The following is a 12,314-nucleotide window of genomic DNA, read 5'->3' on the forward strand; positions in this document are numbered from 1 at the left end:
AAATCATAATAAATTCTTATCTGATCTAACTCTTCCAGTACTTGTCTCATACTGTTCCAAAATCTAAACAACTTGGGACATCTCCAAAACACGTGAACCACGTCTGAACTTGTATTTCTAAAGCTCAAACATACATTGTTTTCTTTCTATCTTCTTTGTGGAGTATAGCAAGCAATATGTATATACTGTAACTGTGATGTTTGTTATACAAATTACCCTTTAAAACTTGGACAGCTCTAAGTATACATTAAAGGGAATCTGTCACCCCTTTTTTGAGATATCATATAATGATATCATTCAATTGTGTGTCACATAAGGATTCTCTTAGTACTTTTGCTTCCCCCTGACCCCGCACCTTTTATGCATAAATACCTTTTTTATATCGGTTCAGATGTATGTAAACTGGCACGATCCGGTCCGATGGGCGGGGCTAATTTACCTGCTCCCCCCTCCCTGTCTTGCTCTACACAAGAAGAAATGCATAGAGCAAGACAGGGAGGGGGGAGCAGGTGAATAAGCCCCGCCCAGCGGACCGGACAGCGGCAGTTTACATACATCTGAACCGATATAAAAAAGGTATTTGTGCATGAAAGGTGCGAGGTCAGGGAGAAGCAAAAGTACTAAGGGAATCCTTATGTGACACACAACTGAATGATATCATTATATGATATCTCAAAAAAGGGGTGACAGATTCCCTTTAAACTGAGTTAGATGAGGGCTATTTTTTTGTTCGGTTTTCGCAGTTCATATTTTTCAGTAAATGTGACCTTTTTTTAATACTTATTCCATTTTTTCCATTAGGAAGGTCGAATAAAAACAGCAATTCTGGTACTGTTTTTTAATTCTTTTCTTTGGAATTCACGATGATTTAAGGTAGGTTTAAAATATTGGTCGATATGATGATAGTTAGCAATACCCAGGTTTAAAAAATGTTATGTTTTACTTTTTATAACGAATGGAAGCAGACGCACTGATGTTGTAGTACACATTTGTTTATTGCTATTTTTGTGGAACCTTGGGACCACGGACTGGGGGGCTCTGAAGGGGGCATGACTATGCAAACCCCAGACACCCGTAGTAAGACCCGTCGAACAGGATCAGATTGGGTGTTCGGGGGATGCAGGTGCTACCTCCAGTTAGCCCCCGAACACGTGGAAGCTGGCCCAGCGGAACAGATGGTAAGGCAGGGATAACAGGCCACGTTTGAACTTGACAGGTGGGAAGCAGCAACACGGGATGGAGCTGGCACAGGCCGTATTGTCATCATCCAGGGAAACAGAGTGATGGATGGCTGAGCGGGATGGTACTTGCACAGGCAGCACTCGCATCATCCCGGGTACGGAGTAGAGAGCCACAGGTAGTCTGAGAAGATAAACAGTATTAGCTGGGTTCTGACAGGACACAAGCGATACTTCAGACCGCATACAGGCACAACAGTACAGGAACCGGAAACTAGCAACAGGAAACACTTGTTGCTTCAGGCACCTCCTCTGTGGCAGAGGGGCCATAAATATTACTCACTACAACACCATTGGTCTGGAGCCTATTTGAAAAATGTGCGCTGTCTCTTTAAGAGACCAGGAGCGTGCGCGCAACCTCAGTGTCATACCAGGAGATCTGCTGGCCGCGCGCCAGGAAGCGGGAGCAGAAGAGGGACCAGGGGCCGAGTCTGAGCAGCAAGAAGCAGACAGGGAGCAGGGACCCCATCGGAGACCCCGCAGAGGTACAGGTACGGGTGTTACACTTTTGCTGCACCATAAGAAACTTATTGTTAGAGCCATAACTTTTTCATTTCTGAATATGGAGCTCTACGAAGGCTTGATTTTTTGTGTAATGAGCTTCAGTTATTTTTGGTATCATTTTATTCTTTTAATCTTTTTGATAATTTTTTGCATTTCATACTAGGTGGGCTTTTTTTTTGGTGTTCACAGTGTGAGATGAAAAATGATGTGATTCCATCACTGAATAGATAATGTACTGCACTACTCATTTAGTGTCTGTATTAGTGTCTGCCTCTTGCATGATCTGTTAGGCTTGACTAGAGGCCAATGTTAGTCAACCACTTTCTCCCCGCACTCGCGCTACTAGATGGAGTATCAGAGAGATAAATCACCCTCTGTCCTGCTTATACAGTATATTGTGGTTGCTACTCACAGGAGTTAAAAGACTGCTGCCTTTCCTGAGTAAGCTGGGATAGACAGCTGGAACCCAGGGACCATGATCCTAGAGTAATGATAGGCTGCTTTTTATGTCCAAATTAAATGTGGGCGCATCAATTATTATGTGAAAGGGTAGCGCTGTGACATGATGTGGTCAAATATGCAATATTACACCTTCATTAATGGGCAATTTTTCAATTTTGCACTTCTGTCTTTTCCTCCACTTCTTGCAAAAGCCATAACTTCTTTAATTTTCTGTCAACGTAGCCATATGAAGGCATGTTTTTGCGGGACAAGTTGTATTTTTGAATGACATCATCTATTTTGCCATACACTATACTAGAAAACTGGAAAAATTTCAATGTGTGGTCAAAAGGCAAAAAAAAAAAAGTAATTCCACTATTATTTTATGTTTTTTGTTCTTGATTGTGTGGTAGTAAAATTATCTGGCACAATGATTGTTCAAGTCAGCAGAATTACAGCTAAACCAAACATATAAAAATAAATTACTATTTAAGTGGTGAGGTTTTTTTCGGAATTTTGATAAAAAAATTAATTTGGTTTGTGCTGTGTTGTATTCCTATGTTGGTCACTATTTTATTTTTCAATCAATGCAGCTGTATGAAGGCTTGTTTTTCACAGCGCAAGTTTACTTTTTCATACCATTTCAATACTAGATAGAATGGTACCAAAAAAACTTGTCGCACAAATGAATAAACCCTCATACAGTTCTGTTCGCCAAACAATATAAAAAAATGCAGCTCTCAGAATATGGTATTGTTAAAACTTTTTTTTATAAAAAAGCATTTTTACTGTGTGATAGCAACAAAACACAAAAAACCTATAAAAATGTAGTATCGCTGTAATCGCACCGACCTGAAGAATAAAGCCACCTTATGTTAGGCGTCGGGTTCCTGCCTCTTCACAGGAGGGAACTCGAGCCTTGCCTTCTGCAGTCTCCCATTCCTCTCCAGCCGGAGAGGAGACTGCTCAGTCCCAGCGCCTTGCCCAGGATAATGCTAGGTGTCTGGTTGCTCCTTCTGGCTCTGCTATTGAATTATGCGTGAGTCAGCAGCAAGCAGACGCTCCTGGGACTAAGTCCTGCTTTTCCCCTACTGAGCATGCCCGAGAGACGACCTCATTGGAGGTCGGAGGTCACATGTCAGGTCCTGTTGCTGCTCCGATTGGACTACCAAGAAGGTCCCGGAAGACTGCAACTATAAAAGGTTCACATGGCCACCCGGCCAAGCGCTAATATAGAGATTTACTCTTTGGCTATAGTGGTGTGTATGATGATGGATGTCTGAATCTGGTGAATGACTCATTAAATACTCCCTCCTTTTGATATGCATGTGAGTTAGGGATCCAGTGTAGAGTCAGCACTGAGTACTGGCACTTCCTAGCACTGCAGTGCACTCTGCTTCTCTTGTCCATTAGCGCCTGAGGGCATCAGTCACCACATGGCTCCAATACCGCTAGTACCGCAGCCTCTATTAGAGTGGCGCCATGCGCAGTTAGGTGTGCTTTCCAGCACTAAGCTTATGCTGGTTAGTGGTGTCTGCCAGGGTAGATGTTGTACCTGCTCAAGGCAGTAAGCTTTACTTTGTCGCACCCTGTGATGCATAACAGGGCATGCTTTACATGCCGGCTAGGGAGAACTCTGTGGAGTAACAGAGTTCATTCTCGCACACACAGGATCAGTGGTTCCCCACCGGTGTCTGGCTACCTTCTGTTATGTTCTGTCCGTCATTGTCTAGAAGCAGTTAACATCTCTGCACAGTGGACCCCGGGCTGCGAACACACCTTATACCTTCTTTATTATTTGGTGCATTTCGCCAGCCCGTAACACCTTATTACTTATACTGCACGGTAAACCATGCAAAAATAAAAGTAAGAACTATTCTTGTAATGCTGTTTGTTCAATTTGTCTCTCAAAAAGGGTTGGTTCACATTTATCCTGCACGTTCCGTTGAGCGCTTTTGTTGAAAGTCCAAAGTGTTTTAGTGTTTCTAAATGCCTTATTACAGTGAGTGGTTCCATAGGGGGTTTGGTCTAAATCACATTTTTGTGGGATTTGCACAGAAACCACAACATAAGTGTTTAGTGTAAAACACAGGAAGCGATCAAAAAAGTTACGTACTCTAAAATGTTACAATTAAATTGCTTAACTTCCCCTCCAGAAAACCAGTCCCCACTCTGGTCCGTCATCTTTCTCCAGAAATATAGGGTATCCCCACATTACTGGTAGAACAAATATTTTGAAAAACAACATGGCTCCAACACTCCCTCAGATAAAATCTGCTGCTCTGCCAAATCCAAAATGCCTCCCTCCTGAGCCCCACTGTGCCTACACAGCAGTAAGTGATCACATGTTTTGAAATTATTGTAGCTAGGAGAGTGCACTTAACAATTTAGAGTATGTGCACAAATTGAATATTTGCATCTCTTGACAGGAAAACCGCAGCATACAGTAAGTGCATTTTTTCATACTTTTTTTACCTACGTTCTTAGACAGCGATGAATGTTGAGATAGATAGATAGATAGATAGATAGGGTATGAACCTTATATATATACAGAATAAAAACAACTTAGCGCAACAACAGCCTCTTCTCCCTGGTGGCATCACATCCTTTTCCTTTAATTAACACTCATATATTTTTTGGAACAAAAACACTGCAAATATGCAGCAAATCTGCAATCGTTTTTATACCTCCACTTTTATAGCGTTTTTTAACTAACTTTATTTATGTCAATGGGAAAAAAAAGCTGCAAAAATGCAGAAAAAATTTACATGCTGCAGATTTGAATCTGCGACACATTTGTGAGTCACAAATAATTAGTGTGTGCATGAGACGTCAGGATTCTTATTCAATTTGCTGGCATCAGGAAACCTTTCAGGTTTTGTGTTCAAATCTATGCTAGGAAACAGGCAGCGAAAAAGTGGCAAAAACGCAATGTGTTTCCAGAAACACAAACTGCCACAGCGTCAAACCCGCAGCGTCCAGATGGTACAGCATAGTGAAGGGGATTTCATGAAATCTCGTCTCCACTATGTGTTAAAAGACGCAGGCGGCAGATCCACGTAAACAGACATGCGACACGTCTTTTCAGAACACAGTTTACTACGCAAGTCTACTAATTAACATAATGTCTTACCTGTCCCGACGCCGGAAGTCCACGTCCACTGCAGTTCTCGTGATAACTTAGCTTATCGCGAGAACTGCCGTGTTACCGTGAGAACTGCCGAGTACGTGACCGGGGGTTATCTTCGGTCACTAGGCTAGTTCTTACGGTCAGCTGACCGCAAGAACTACAGTGTAGATGATTGATGGAGATCTCCGGTGGTCATCTACAAGCTCTGCTATATTTGGATGTCATGCTTCCAGATGTAGCAGAGCTGGACTCGTCGTGGGACACTCGTGATTAAATGCAGTACGTCGGACAGGGAGTACATGGTAGGTTTTTTATTTTTTTTTCCAGGTGATCGATGGCTTCGCTTGAATTTGGGCTTGCAATAAAAATATGGAAAACTGTAGTGTTTTATTTCATTAAAATACACTTTCTGGCTGTGTCTTTTTTTAACCCTTTCATACTAAAGAATTAATAATGGATAGGTGTCTTATTGACGCCTCTCCATTATTAACCAGGCTTAATGTCACCTTATAATGAAAGGTAACATTAACCCCTTATTACCTCATATGCCACCGCTACACAGCAGTAGGAAGAGAGAGGCTAAGCGCCGGAACTGGCGCATCTTACAGATGTGCCATTTCTGGGGTGACTGCGGGCTGGTGTTTGTAGCCAGGGGGGTCCAATATCCTTGGACCCTCTCTAGGCTATGAATATCAGCCCACAGCTGTCTGCATAGCCTTTCTAGCTATTAATTATAGGGGGACCCCACGTCATTTTTGTTTGGGGCCCCCCTATTTTAATAGCCAGTAAATCCTGCAGGCTGATATTCATAGCCTGGGAAGATCCATGGGTATTACCCCCTTCCCAGGCTACAAATATTGGCCCCCGGCTGTCAGCTTTCCCTCTCTGGTGCAGAAAATTGAGCGGGAGCCCACGTTATTTTTTTTGGTGGGCCATCCTATTTTAATAGCCGTAAAGGCTGCAGGCTGATATTCATAGCCTGGGAAGATCCATGGGTATTACCTCCTTCCCAGTCTACAAATATCGGCCCCCGGCCATCGGCTTTCCCTCTCTGGCGCAGAAAATTGAGCGGGAGCCCACGTCATTTTTTGGGGGGCCACCCTATTTTAATAGCCAGATAGACATGTCTATAGATACATAGATATATCTATAGATAGATAGGTAAATCTTTCTATATCTATCTATAGTTATATCTATGTATCTACAGTATGAATATATCTATATATCTATAGCTGTATCTATATATCTGTAGATACATCTGTCTATGTATAGATATATCTATCTATAGATCTATCTATCTAGCTATAGATCTATCTATCGATAGATCTATTTATCTAGCACTAGATCTATCTATCTATAGATCTATCTGTCTATCTATCTATCTAGCAATCTATCTATCTGTCTATCTGTGTGTAATAGAGTGTGGGTTGGACAAATGTTAAAGAGGAGATTGGACCAGAAATGACATCACAATTGTTAAATAATATATCTTTATTTAGCTTACAAAACAACACACATCAGAAATGCATCAAACACGCATGTAAACACGCATCAAAAATGTAGGTGACCTGCCAGTGACCTCAGGTGCAGATTTGGTGCAGATTTTACCTGCGTCAAATCCTGAGCAAATCCTGATGCAATCCTGAGAATGGAAACATACCCTTATAAAATTCTGTGAGGCACCTTTGCACTCAAAATACTCACATCACACCTAGATAAATTACTTAAGCAGTGAATTTTACAATATGGGGGTCACCTGGGGGGGTTCTACTTTTCTGAGACTCAGCTAATGGAGCCCACAATCTATTCAAATCGAATCTGCTTTCTAAAAGCCAAGTAATGCTCCTTCCCATTCGATCCCTGCCATGTGCTCAAACAGTAGTATACATCCACATATGGGATGCTGCCATGTTCTGTAAAAATTGCAAAAACAAATTGTCCTGTTCAATTTCTCCTATTATCCCTTGTGTGAATTAAAGCTTTGAGGACTAGTAAAATTTTAGCGAATACCCCTAAGTTTCTTGCTTTTACGGACCAAACTTATAAAATTTTATGATGTAGTTTGTGGGTTTGAAATGCTCATCTCACCAATGAATGAATTCTTTTAGGGTTTAGTTTGACAAATGGGGACAATTGTGAGTGTTTCTGCTTTACATTAGCACCTCGGGGGCTATGCAAATGCAACACAGTGTCCAAATTGGCCTTCCAAAAATTAAATAGTGTTTTTTGCTTTGCTTTGTTTTGCCATAAGCCTAAACATTATTCTACATACTGAGTTACCACTGTGTTAAGAAGAAATTGCATAACAAATTATTGGGTCCAATTTCTCGTATTACCCCTTTTGTAAATTATAAATTTGGTGCTAAACAGTATTTTAGCAAAAAGTAACTCAATTTTTTGGTTTCAAATCTAAATGTTATTTGTGAATCACCTGTAGGTTAAAAATGTACAGTACAGAGTCACTGTCTATATTTTCATAGCAATAGCAAACTTTTAATGTATTTACAAAGCATATAATGTACAGTTTTTGTCTATCCTTTTGTAATGATACTGTGTATCCATAAACTGATGTTACAACATTATGATACAATATACTAGATGAATTCCTTGAGGGGTTTAATTTCCAAAATGGGGTCACTTGTGGGGGAATTGTGCTATTTTGGCATGTCAAGGGATGTGCAAGTGAGGCATGGCATTCACAATCTATCCCAGACAAATTTACTCTCCAAAAATCAAACAGCGCTCTTTCCTTTCTGTGTCCTGCTATGTGCTCAAACAGCAGTTTTTGACAACATGTCGAGTAGCATCTCATTTGGGAGAAGCTACAAATTACGGGGTCCAGTTTCTCCTATCATTAATTGTAAAAGTTAAACATTCTGGGCTTAAACAACTTTTTATCAGGAAAAAGGTAATTTTTGTTTTCGCTTCCACATTTTAAAAAGGTTAATGAAGTACCTACAAGTTCAACATGCTCAGCACACCCTTGGATAAATTCCTTGATGGGTCCAGTTTCCAAAATGGGGTCCCTTGTTGGGGTTTCTGCTGTTTTAGTACCTCAAGAACTCTGCAAATGGGACATGGTGTCTGCATTCTATTCCAGTCAAATTTACATTTCAAATACCAAATGTCCCTTTTACTCTTCTGAACTCCGTGATTTGTCCAAACAGAACTTTTAATTACATGATGTATATTGCCACACAAAGAAGAAAGTGGGTAACAAACTGTGGTACATTTTTTAAGGTACCTCTTGCAAGAAAAATGTGGGACTAAAGCAACATTTTTGTGAAAAAAATGAAAATTTTAAACATGATGATCTAATGTTACAACTTTCTGTACAGTATATGTGAGTTCAAACTGCTCACTATGCCCCTGAATAAAATCTTTGAGTGGTGTAATGTTAAGCACCAGAATTCTCCCTCTGCACAGGATGGATCCCAAGCCTGATCTCCTCCTGTGGTCTCCCATTCAGTCTCGACCGCAGTGGATGCTACTCAGCAGAAAAGTCGATCTCAGCATCTTGCTCAGACTCGGGCTGTGCACTTTGTTACCACTGTGTCTCCAGGTCCAGCTATGGTAACTGGCAATAGACAGTGGCGAGCAGTTGTTCCTCAGGCTAAGTCCAGGATTTGCTCTACTGAGCATGCTCGTGAGGTGGCGACGTCTCATTGGTAGTCGGAAGTCAGCTGCTCAGGACCTGTGCCAGCTCCAGATTTGCCTGTGAGCAAGGTCCTGTCTTATTGGACTTAGGCACAGTCTATAAAAGGATCTTTGGGGTGCCCGTCGGTGCGTTAAGATCACTTGTATTTTCTGTGTGTGTGTAGGTGGGACAGTTACCACCCTGTATGCATGTGTGCTGCTACTGGCACTGCGAGTGTGGTTCTCATCAGGCAGTGTAGGGTGGGAACTCCCGCTTGAGTTTAGCACCTACACCGGGCGGCGGCGCAAGTGCCAGGGCAGGCTCAATCACCAGAATAGTGGGGGTAGAGTTATAGGGACCCCATCTAGCATCAATTCCACTGTGATGTCTAACAGGGCATAGCTTAGGGTGCTCTCAGTTTTTGTACTGCTCTGTGGAGTAACAGAGTCAGGCACTTTGCTCTCTGTTCACACCAAGTGACATTTAACTTGGTGTGTTTACGGTGCTTGCTCGCAGCTATGCTTCGCCATTGTCCTCTAGCTGCGGTTCCTCCATCATCGCATGGTGAACCCTGGGTTGCGATCGCAACTTCTCATAATATACATTTGGTGCGGTCCGCAAACCCTAACATATAGTTTCCACAATACGGTGAGTTGTAGGGGGTTTCTGCTGTTTAAGAACCTTAGGGGCCCTGCAAATGCGACATAGTGCCCGTAATCTATTACAGCCAAATTTATGTTTCAAAGTTCAAATGGTGCTCCTTCCCTTCCGAACCCTGATGTTTGTCTAAACAGAGGTTTGTTACCACCTGAGGGGTATTAGTGCACTCAGAAAAAAACTGAGTACCAAATTGTGGGATCCATTTTGTGGTGCTATCGCTTGTAAAAGTGAACAAATTAGACATAAAGCAACATTTTAGAAGAAAAATTATATATTTTTTCCATTCCACTTTGCATTAATTCCAGTGTAGCGACTGAAAGGTTAAAACAGTTCCTGACATCAGTTACTTGAGGACTGTAGTTTACAAAATGGTATCACCATGGGAGAGTTTTCAATATTTAGACTCTTCAAATTCTATTTAAATCTGACTAGGTCCCTAAAGAAACAGGTTTTGTAAATTTCTAGAAAAAATGAAAAATTGTTGCTAAACTTTTAACCCATCTAACATCCTAACAAAACAAAATGTTTGAAAAATTATTCAGATATAAATTAGACATACGGGAAATGCTACTCATTATTTATTTCTTACAGTATGGCTAACTGGTTTAAGGATTTAAAAATTGAAAGTTTGAAAATTGCGAATTTTTCAAAGCTTTGCCAAAATTCCGATATTTCCACAAATAAACGCTAAACATAGTGGCCTACATTTACCACTAACATAAAGTACAATGTTCCATACAAAAAAAAAATCAAAATCACTTTGATACATTGAAGCATTCCAGACTTATTACTAAATATAGTGACACTGGTCAGATTTCAAAAATTTGTCATGGTCATTAACCCCTTCACTACCAAGGGTGGTTTGCACGTTAACTACCGGGCCAATTTTTACAATTCTGACCACTGTCCCTTTATGATGTCATAACTCTGAAATGCTTCCGTTGATCCCAGTGATTCTGACAATGTTTTCTCGTGACATATTGTACTTCATGTTAGTGGTAAAATTTCATTCATATAACTTGCGTTTATTTATGAGAAAAACGGAAATTTGGCGAAAATTGTGAAAATTCCGCAATTTTCCAACTTTGAACTTTTATGCCCTTAAATCACAGAGATATGGCACACAAAAAAAGTTAATAAGTAACATTTGCCACATGTTTACTTTACATCAGCACAATTTTGGAACCAAAATTTTTATTTGTTAGTAAGATATAAGGGTTAAAAGTTGACCAGCGATCTCTCATTTTTGCAACACCATTTTATTTTTACGGACCACATCACATTTGAAGCCACTTTGAGGGGTCTATATGATAGAAAATACCCAAAAGTGACACCATTCTAAAAACTGCACCCCTTAAGGTGCTTAAAACCACATTCAAGGAGTTTATTAACCCTTCAGGTGCGTCACAGGAATTTTTTGAATATTTAAAAAAAATTAACATTTAACTTTTTTTCACAAAAAAAATTACTTCAGGTTCAATTTTTTTTATTTTACCAAGTGTAACAGGAGAAATTGGACTGCAAAAATTATTGTGCAATTTGTCCTGAGCACGCTGATACCTGATATGTTGGGGGGAACCACTGTTTCGGCGCATGGCAGAGCTCAGAAGGGAAAGAGCGCCGTTTCACTTTTTCAATGCAAAATTGGCTGGAATTCTGATCGGACGCCATGTCGCGTTTGGAGAGCCCCTGATGTGCCTAAACAGTGGAAACTCCCCACAAGTGACCCCATTTTTGAAACTAGACCCCCTAAGGAACTTATCTAGATATGTGGTGAGAACTTTGAACCCACAAGGGCTTCACAGAAGTTTATAATGTACAGTGGTACAATTAAAAAATCATATTTTTTCCACAAAATGATCTTTTCACCCCCAATTTTTATTTTCCCAAGGGTAACAGGACCCTAAAAGTTATTGTGCAATTTGTCCTGAGTACGCTGATACCCCATATGTGGGTGTAAATGACTATTTGGGCACATGGCAGAGCTCGGAAGGCAAGCAGCGCCATTTGACTTTTTGGCTGGAATTGAGATCAGACACCATGTCGCGTTTGGAAAGCCCCTGATGTACCAAAACAGTGGAAACCCCCCACAAATGACCCCATTTTGGAAACTAGACCCCCCAAGGAACTTATCTAGATGTGTGGTGAGAACTTTGAACCCCCAAGTGCTTCACAGAAGTTTATAATGCCCAGGCGTGAAAATAACAAAAACATTTTTTTCCACAAAAATGATATTTTTGCCCCCAAATTTTTATTTTCCTAAGGGCAACAGGAGAAATAGGACCCCAAAAGTTGTTTTGCAAATTGTCCTGAGTAGGCTGATACCCCATATGAGGGGGTAAAACACTGTTTGGGTGCATGGCAGAGCTTGGAAGGGAAGGAGCACCATTTGACTTTTTCAATGCAGAATTGGCTGGAATTGAGATCGGATGCCATGTTGCGTTTGGAGAGCACCTGATGTGCGCAAATAGTGGAAACCCCCAATTCTAACCCTAACCCTAGCCCTAACCCTAACCCTAGCCTTAACCCTAACCCTAACCCTAGCCCTAACCCTAGCCCTAACCCTAATGGGAAAATGGAAATAAATACATTTTTTTAATTTTATTATTTTTCCCTAACTAAGGGGCTGATAACGAGGGGTTTGATTTACTATTTATGGCGGTTTTTATGTTTGGCAGCTGTCGCACGCTAAAAGACGCTTTTT

General features: G+C 40.9%; 1 long non-coding RNA gene across 1 annotated transcript in view; it reads right to left on the reverse strand.

The window, feature by feature from the left end:
* Positions 1-1,038: 1,038 nt before the first annotated feature.
* LOC141089600 (uncharacterized) overlaps positions 1,039-12,314 on the reverse strand; it is an 84,394-nt gene continuing 73,118 nt past the window's right edge. Inside the window, exon 3 of the long non-coding RNA XR_012232337.1 lies at positions 1,039-1,362. This is a non-coding gene — a long non-coding RNA (uncharacterized lncRNA). The remainder of the gene's footprint in view (positions 1,363-12,314) is intronic.

The sequence above is a fragment of the Dendrobates tinctorius genome, unplaced genomic scaffold (genome assembly GCF_039654945.1).
Source record: "Dendrobates tinctorius isolate UK_male_01 unplaced genomic scaffold, ASM3965494v1 ptg000046l, whole genome shotgun sequence".
Taxonomy (NCBI): Eukaryota; Metazoa; Chordata; class Amphibia; order Anura; family Dendrobatidae; genus Dendrobates; species Dendrobates tinctorius.